The sequence below is a fragment of the Thalassophryne amazonica genome, chromosome 9 (genome assembly GCF_902500255.1).
Source record: "Thalassophryne amazonica chromosome 9, fThaAma1.1, whole genome shotgun sequence".
Lineage (NCBI taxonomy): Eukaryota > Metazoa > Chordata > Actinopteri > Batrachoidiformes > Batrachoididae > Thalassophryne > Thalassophryne amazonica.
Window position 1 is genome coordinate 116,992,597 of NC_047111.1, and position 9,812 is coordinate 117,002,408.

The following is a 9,812-nucleotide window of genomic DNA, read 5'->3' on the forward strand; positions in this document are numbered from 1 at the left end:
AGTCCTGGATCAAGGATCTTCCAAGTTTAGCTGACTTACGGATTCAAAGATGTTTCGTTCCTAGAGATTTTGGACCAGTCAAACGCTACGAGCTTCATCACTTCGCAGACACCAGTGTCAGTGGATACGGCGCATGTACTTACCTGCGAATTATTAACCAATCAGATCAAGTCCATTGTTAATTAGTAATGGCCAAATAAGAGTTACACCCACTAGTGTTAAATGTTAAATTTAAACAGTTAAATGTGGTCTATTAAACATTAGGTCTCTCTCTTCTAAGTCCCTGTTGGTAAATGATATAATAATTGATCAACATATTGATTTATTCTGCCTAACAGAAACCTGGTTACAGCAGGATGAATATGTTAGTTTAAATGAGTCAACACCCCCGAGTCACACTAACTGTCAGAATGCTCGTAGCACGGGCCGGGGTGGAGGATTAGCAGCAATCTTCCATTCCAGCTTATTAATTAATCCAAAACCCAGACAGAGCTTTAATTCATTTGAAAGCTTGTCTCTTAGTCTTGTCCATCCAAATTGGAAGTCCCAAAAACCAGTTTTATTTGTTATTATCTATCGTCCACCTGGTCGTTACTGTGAGTTTCTCTGTGAATTTTCAGACCTTTTGTCTGACTTAGTGCTTAGCTCAGATAAGATAATTATAGTGGGCGATTTTAACATCCACACAGATGCTGAGAATGACAGCCTCAACACTGCATTTAATCTATTATTAGACTCTATTGGCTTTGCTCAAAAAGTAAATGAGTCCACCCACCACTTTAATCATATCTTAGATCTTGTTCTGACTTATGGTATGGAAATAGAAGACTTAACAGTATTCCCTGATAACTCCCTTCTGTCTGATCATTTCTTAATAACATTTACATTTACTCTGATGGACTACCCAGCAGTGGGGAATAAGTTTCATTACACTAGAAGTCTTTCAGAAAGCGCTGTAACTAGGTTTAAGGATATGATTCCTTCTTTATGTTCTCTAATGCCATATACCAACACAGTGCAGAGTAGCTACCTAAACTCTGTAAGGGAGATAGAGTATCTCGTCAATAGTTTTACATCCTCATTGAAGACAACTTTGGATGCTGTAGCTCCTCTGAAAAAGAGAGCTTTAAATCAGAAGTGTCTGACTCCGTGGTATAACTCACAAACTCGTAGCTTAAAGCAGATAACCCGTAAGTTGGAGAGGAAATGGCGTCTCACTAATTTAGAAGATCTTCACTTAGCCTGGAAAAAGAGTCTGTTGCTCTATAAAAAAGCCCTTCGTAAAGCTAGGACATCTTTCTACTCATCACTAATTGAAGAAAATAAGAACAACCCCAGGTTTCTTTTCAGCACTGTAGCCAGGCTGACAAAGAGTCAGAGCTCTATTGAGCTGAGTATTCCATTAACTTTAACTAGTAATGACTTCATGACTTTCTTTGCTAACAAAATTTTAACTATTAGAGAAAAAATTACTCATAACCATCCCAAAGACGTATCGTTATCTTTGGCTGCTTTCAGTGATGCCGGTATTTGGTTAGACTCTTTCTCTCCGATTGTTCTGTCTGAGTTATTCTCATTAGTTACTTCATCCAAACCATCAACATGTTTATTAGACCCCATTCCTACCAGGCTGCTCAAGGAAGCCCTACCATTATTTAATGCTTCGATCTTAAATATGATCAATCTATCTTTGTTAGTTGGCTATGTACCACAGGCTTTTAAGGTGGCAGTAATTAAACCATTACTTAAAAAGCCATCACTTGACCCAGCTATCTTAGCTAATTATAGGCCAATCTCCAACCTTCCTTTTCTCTCAAAAATTCTTGAAAGGGTAGTTGTAAAACAGCTAACTGATCATCTGCAGAGGAATGGTCTATTTGAAGAGTTTCAGTCAGGTTTTAGAATTCATCATAGTACAGAAACAGCATTAGTGAAGGTTACAAATGATCTTCTTATGGCCTCGGACAGTGGACTCATCTCTGTGCTTGTTCTGTTAGATCTCAGTGCTGCTTTTGATACTGTTGACCATAAAATTTTATTACAGAGATTAGAGCATGCCATAGGTATTAAAGGCACTGCGCTGCGGTGGTTTGAATCATATTTGTCTAATAGATTACAATTTGTTCATGTAAATGGGGAATCTTCTTCACAGACTAAAGTTAATTATGGAGTTCCACAAGGTTCTGTGCTAGGACCAATTTTATTCACTTTATACATGCTTCCCTTAGGCAGTATTATTAGACGGTATTGCTTAAATTTTCATTGTTACGCAGATGATACCCAGCTTTATCTATCCATGAAGCCAGAGGACACACACCAATTAGCTAAACTGCAGGATTGTCTTACAGACATAAAGACATGGATGACCTCTAATTTCCTGCTTTTAAACTCAGATAAAACTGAAGTTATTGTACTTGGCCCCACAAATCTTAGAAACATGGTGTCTAACCAGATCCTTACTCTGGATGGCATTACCCTGACCTCTAGTAATACTGTGAGAAATCTTGGAGTCATTTTTGATCAGGATATGTCATTCAAAGTGCATATTAAACAAATATGTAGGACTGCTTTTTTGCATTTACGCAATATCTCTAAAATCAGAAAGGTCTTGTCTCAGAGTGATGCTGAAAAACTAATTCATGCATTTATTTCCTCTAGGCTGGACTATTGTAATTCATTATTATCAGGTTGTCCTAAAAGTTCCCTAAAAAGCCTTCAGTTAATTCAAAATGCTGCAGCTAGAGTACTGACGGGGACTAGAAGGAGAGAGCATATCTCACCCATATTGGCCTCTCTTCATTGGCTTCCTGTTAATTCTAGAATAGAATTTAAAATTCTTCTTCTTACTTATAAGGTTTTGAATAATCAGGTCCCATCTTATCTTAGGGACCTCGTAGTACCATATTACCCCAATAGAGCGCTTCGCTCTCAGACTGCAGGCTTACTTGTAGTTCCTAGGGTTTGTAAGAGTAGAATGGGAGGCAGAGCCTTCAGCTTTCAGGCTCCTCTCCTGTGGAACCAGCTCCCAATTCAGATCAGGGAGACAGACACCCTCTCTACTTTAAGATTAGGCTTAAAACTTTCCTTTTTGCTAAAGCTTATAGTTAGGGCTGGATCAGGTGACCCTGAACCATCCCTTAGTTATGCTGCTATAGACGTAGACTGCTGGGGGGTTCCCATGATGCACTGTTTCTTTTTCTTTTTGCTCTGTATGCACCACTCTGCATTTAATCATTAGTGATCGATCTCTGCTCCCCTCCACAGCATGTCTTTTTCCTGGTTCTCTCCCTCAGCCCCAACCAGTCCCAGCAGAAGACTGCCCCTCCCTGAGCCTGGTTCTGCTGGAGGTTTCTTCCTGTTAAAAGGGAGTTTTTCCTTCCCACTGTAGCCAAGTGCTTGCTCACAGGGGGTCGTTTTGACCGTTGGGGTTTTACATAATTATTGTATGGCCTTGCCTTACAATATAAAGCGCCTTGGGGCAACTGTTTGTTGTGATTTGGCGCTATATAAAAAAAATTGATTGATTGATTGATAGTGTCCCAACTATCCCTCGACTCAAGCTCTCAGCAGCAGTTGTTGCAGTTAGAATCAGTGATCTATTCAAGACAGACCTTGAAATCCCAGACATACAAGAGTTCTTCTGGGCAGACTCTACTGTCGTTCTCAGCAACATAAACAATGACGCCAGAAGGTTTCAGGTGTTTGTAGCCAATCGTATACAAAGAATCAAGTCAAGCACAAGACCAGAACAATGGGCATATGTTGCATGAGAGCATAACCCTGCGGACCACACTTCTCGAGGCTTAACTGCAGAACAACTCAAGTCCTCCCATTGGGTTAAGGAACCAGCATTTCTCTGGGATAAGAACCTCCCTGATAGAGATGTAAAGGTGGGAGAGATCAAGGAAAAGAAGAGTGAACTATTCTCGCTAGATTTGAGAAATTCTCAGAATGGTCCAGACTGATAGGAGTGTTAAAGATTTTATATATATATATATATATATATTTATCACTGTTAAACATTTGTACCTTTGTCTTCTTTCTTATGAAAACGTTATTGTGCTGTTTTGCACCAGTCTTAAGATAACCCTGAGAATGCACATATTATTCAACTTCGTTTTAGCATGCTGGGGTCAGTCTGAACTGGGAGTAAAGAACTGGAGGTTATTTTGACCGTTGTGAATTTATGGCCTTGTGATATGTGATGCTTAGTGTGAAGAACAGGACACTCTAGGCAGATGCAGAACAAATGATAAGTGCAACAAACGAACGGGATGTGCTGACCTTCGACGATAAGATTAAAGGAAAGAAACTGTTTTTCCTTACAGCTGCACTTATTGACGTATGTGTTTATGTCACGGGAAGAAACTTGTCTTGCGTTGTCCCCCCCACCCTTAGGACAAGTTTTATGATGTGGTTAGGGCTTCTCCAATAAAAGAGCAGGAGCGCAGGCCAGACTTTAGTGTAGCTTTGGTGTACAGCCTGACTGCACTCCTCGCGAGATAAATTTGACTTTCTGTCTCACTGGTGTTTCTTGACTCTGTTTGTCTTGTTAAAGGTTTTAAGAATGTTTGGAGGAGAAAATACCCAACAAGGAGCACTTGCAATTTTGAGAAGAAAGGTTAAGGAACGCAAGGGTGAAATACCAAAGGCCAAAGAAAGTATGAGTTTGGAAGAAAAAATAGAAACAGAACTGTTTGTTATTAAACTTGTTCAAGAGAAAGCTTTCGCAGAAGAGATAAAGAGTCTGAAATCAAAGAAAACAGTTTCCAAGACCAAAGACAGTAAACGGTACAAATTAAATCTGTTTCTGGATGAAGAAGGAATCCTCAGTGTTGGCGGACGTTTGAGCCAAGCTGTGCTACACCCACACATGAAGCATCCAGCAATACTCTCCAAGGACAGTCATATTTTAACTTTGCTAATAAGACATTTTCACTCTAAAATTCAGCACAGAGGTTGTGGAATGACAATGAATGAACTGCAAGCCAACGATTGTTGGATCCTTGGATGCTTGTAAGGCAAGTACAGAAGGAAAACAGAGAACCAAAGTATGGGAGATTTACCAGTGGACCAGACAGAACCTACATCACCCTTCACTTACAAGGTCTGTCAATGAAGTATAGGTCCTTTTTATTTTTTTCAAAAACTATATGGATTTCATTCATATGTTTTTACGTCAGACATGCTTGAACCCTCGTGCGCATGCGTGAGTTTTTCCACGCCTGTCGGTGACGTCATTTGCCTGTGAGCACTCCTTGTGGGAGGAGTCGTCCAGCCCCTCGTCGGAATTCCTTTGTCTGAGAAGTTGCTGAGAGACTGGTGCTTTGTTTGATCAAAATGTTTTCTAAACCTGTGAGACACATCGAAGTGGACACGGTTCGAAAAATTAAGCTGGTTTTCAGTGAAATTTTTTAACGGCTGATGAGAGATTTTGAGGTGATACTGTCGCTTTAAGGACTTCCCACAGAGCGAGACATCGTGCAGCGGTCCCAGGCGCCATCATCAGCCTGTTTCAAGCTAAAAACCTCCACATTTCAGGCTCTATTGATCCAGGACATCGTGAGAGAATAGAGAAGTTTCAGAAGAAGTGGAATATCCGGATAAAATGCTGAAACCAACCGACTTCTTCTGAAACTTCTCTGTTCTCTCACGACGTCCTGGATCAATAGAGCCTGAAATGTGGAGGTTTTCAGCTTGAAACAGGCTGACGACGGTGCCTGGGAGCGCTGCACGACGTCTCGCTCTGTGGGAAGTCCTTAAAGCGACAGAATCACCTCAAAATCTCTCATCAGCTGTTAAAATTTTCACCGAAAACCAGCTTAATTTTTCGAACCGTGTCCACTTCGATGTGTCTCACAGGTTTAGATAAAATTTTGATCAAACAAAGCGCCAGTCTCTCAGCAACTTCTCAGACAAAGGAATTCCGACGAGGGGCTGGACGACTCCTCCCACAAGGAGTGCTCACAGGTGAATGACGTCACCGACAGGCATGGAAAAACTCACGCATGCGCACGAGGGTTCAAGCATGTCTGACGTAAAAACATATGAATGAAATCCATATAGTTTTTGAAAAAAATAAAAAGAACCTATACTTTATTGACAGCCCTCGTATGTTGGAATGGACTGTTTTGGACCAATTTATGTCAAAGAAGGATGAAAGGATTAAAGATTGTTAATCTTTCATTAAGCTCTGGTTCTGTTCCTGGGTGTTTCAAATCTGCAGTGATTAAACCATTGCTTAAGAAATCTGGTCTTGACCCTGGTGTATTGAGTATTACAGGACAATATCAAATCTGTCATTCTGTTCTAAAATTCTGGAAAAAGTGGTCTCACGGCAGCTTGTAGGCCATCTTACTGAGAATGATCTTTTTGAGCCATTTCAGTCTGCTTTTAGAAAACATCACTCCACAGAGACAGCGCTTACCAGAGTGGTGAATGATTTTTCTGTGTGCAATGGATTCAGACACCACAATGGTTTTAGTGCTCTTGGATCTTAGTGCTGCGTTTGATACTGTGGATCATCGTGTTTTACTTGATAGGCTGGAAAATTACTTTGGGATTACTAGAAGTGTTCTTGCTTGGCTGACGTCATACTTGTCCAGTCATTCTTATTGTGTTGTGTATAATAACACTACTTCTGGCCTTGGTAAAATGAAATTTGGGGTTCCACAGGGGTCTGTGTTAGGCCCCTTGCTTTTCTCACTTTATATAGCGCCTCTTGGGCATATTCTGTGGCATTACGGGATTACCTTTCATTGTTATGCTGATGATACTCAACTGTACATGCCAGTAACTGCTGGTAATCTTGCCCATATAGAAGCCTTGGAAGATTGCCTTGTAGCTGTGAAAAGTTGGTTGTCTAGTAATTTCCTACTCTTGAATTCTGATAAGACTGAAATGATGGTTCTTGGTCCAGCCAGACATCGGCATCATTTTGACCAGTTGGTGCTTAATTTTGGTTCGTGTGTTGTGCATCATACAAAGTGAGGAATCTTGGAGTACTTTTTGATCCTACATTGTCTTTTGGCCCCCATATTAGAGACATTACGAGGACTGCTTTCTTTCATCTGCGAAATATGGCAAGGATTCGTCCCATCCTGTCTATGGCTGATGCTGAGACTTTGATACATGCATTTATCTCTTCCAGACTGGATTATTGTAATGCTTTTTCAGGCCTGCCACAGTCTAGCATTCGAGGACTTCAGTTGGTACAGAATGCTGCTGCCAGACTTTTGACACAAAGTAGAAGGTTTGACCACATTACTCCCATTCTGGCATACCTTCATTGGCTACCGGTTTCTGCCAGATCAGATTTTAAAGTTTTATTGTTGGTTTATAAAAATGTTTATGGACTGGCACCTTCCTACCTGGCGTATTTAGTTAAGCCCTACGTACATGCGAGGCCCTTGTGTTCGCAGGGCTTCTGTGTGTTCCGAGGATGAACAAGAAGTCTGTGGGGTATAGAGCCTTCTACCATGGTCCGGCTCTTTGGAACGATCTACCCGCTGTTATTCGGCAGTCTGACACGGTGGAGATTTTTAAATCAAGACTGAAGACCCACGTTTTTAGACCGTCTTATCATTAATTTAATCTGTTTCTGCTTGCTTTGTAATTTCTTTTTATTCTACTGTGTTTTATCTTTTTATTGTGCTTTTCTTGTTTTTAATTTTGATTTTAGATTAATTTGTGTTGTGAATTGTGTGAAGTGCCTTGGGGCGACTTTGTTGTGAGTTGGCACTATATAAATTAATGCATTGAAATTGTAAGCTCAAGAGATATGGACTCGTACTAACCTGTCATGTTCACGAGCCATACACATCGAAGTAGCAGATGATCTAAGTACAGATGCATTCCTCAATGCTTTGTAAGCGTTTATTGCAATCAGAGGGAACGTTCGTCGATGTGAATTTCTCATGAATCCCTTCTGCAAGCCACATGGGTGAGGTGTGGGAAAGGCAAATAAGGACCATCCATAGTGTTCTTTCAGCTATTGTTGACCAGTCAGCAAAGAGTCTCAACAGTACATCTTTGAGAACCCTACTGTACAAAGTCATGGTGATCAACAGCAGGCCACTCTCACAGAACATTTGAACGATCCAACAGGCCCTGAACTGTTAACGCCTAACCACATCCTAACTATGAAGTCAACCATTGTTCAGTCTCCACCAGGAGAGTTCATGAAAGAAGATTTGTATCTTGAAAAGAGATGAAGAGTGCAATATTTGGCCAATGAGTTTTGGATCTGTTGGAGGAAAGAATATTTGCTCAACTTGCAACCAAGACAGAAGTGGAATGCACACAGAAGAGATCTGAAGATAAATGTAGTGCTTTTACAAGAAGATCTTGCACCACGCAATGAATGGAAGCTAGCTAAGGTCACAGATGTCTATCCTGGAACAGATAAAGTGAGAAAGGTTTGACTTTTGGTTAGTGAAAGGACATATAACAAACACGACAAACCTACGATGAAACTACTTTCACTAGAACCTATGCACAAGGTTGTTGTTTTGCTAGAAGCAAGCAGACTTTTTATTTTTCCTATTCAGACTATGTGTCAGTTTGAGTGATAGAAATCCCACAGTTGAGCGGCTTTTGTATGCAGGTTAACTACTTTAGAAGAAGCTATCTCTAGAGAGAGACGGTAGCATGACCTAAGCTAAGGACCTAAATGACGGTGACATGCTGAAGAGGTTTGCTCGTTCATGTCCGCGACGTACGTATTATTTTAATGGCTTGGTAAAACAGGTGCATTTTCATTCCTTCTTGAGTTAGATAATGTATCTGTAAAGTTGTTATTATTGATGTAACATCTCGTCATAATCTAATTTCACGTTCAGATGTTCAGTATTATTGGTATGTTTCTGTTCTTTCGGATTTGTGTGTGTGCCGAATAAATTCATTCATTCAGATGCCGTGCGCGCATTGACATGCAGTGTTTTCAAACAGGTTGCACAATGATCACGAGTAGGACACGCAAGTGGCATGAAATTTATGCATGGCAGAAATTTTGAACATTTCAAAATTTTCTTTGCTCACAGGTATGCAGCTGTGCACCGTTTATGCAGTTTATGATGAGTTTACTCATTGGCACGCAAGATTGCGTGCTAGTGCGGGGGACAAATTTGTGCAAGTGTCAAGGTGCCTTAACCACCAGCTCAGCCGATTATAGGAACTGAAACTCTGAGGGGGCTTCAGCCCCAACAAACTCCACCTTGCAGCTGCCTCTGCTCCAACTGCTCTCCTCAGAATTCAGGTTGCTGAGCTTCACTGACACTTTCTTGTTGCTGTAAGAGTCACAAATTACAAACTGGAGATTTGCCCCCCAAGTATACTTTATAATTTGCCAATATTAAGACTGAGCAGTTTCTTTTATAGTGAAATATCACAATCAGCTCTGTGCACTACACATTTCAAAAAGATCAGCACAGTGTCAATTTTTTTCAATGATTCTCAAACTGGGGGTAGCGGGCCAAAATGTGAAGGATGATTTATAAAGATAATCCATTTACAAACTCATAACCTGAACATAAAGCACATGACAGGGAAAAAAACAAGTTTGAGATGTATTTTGTTTAAAAATAGTCATACAAAAAGCTTTCAGTTAATGACAGTATACAACATTCAAAAATAGGGCTTTGTGAGTACACCATGACCCAACACAAACTACACAACCAGAACACATCCAGTATTTTATTTTTTTAAATATGGTTTGCTGTAAATTTCATTTTTCAAGAAGTGGTTTCATCTTCACCTTGACCTCATCATGCTCATTTAAAAGAAAGATGGAAAGGCATTCAAAGATTCAGCAG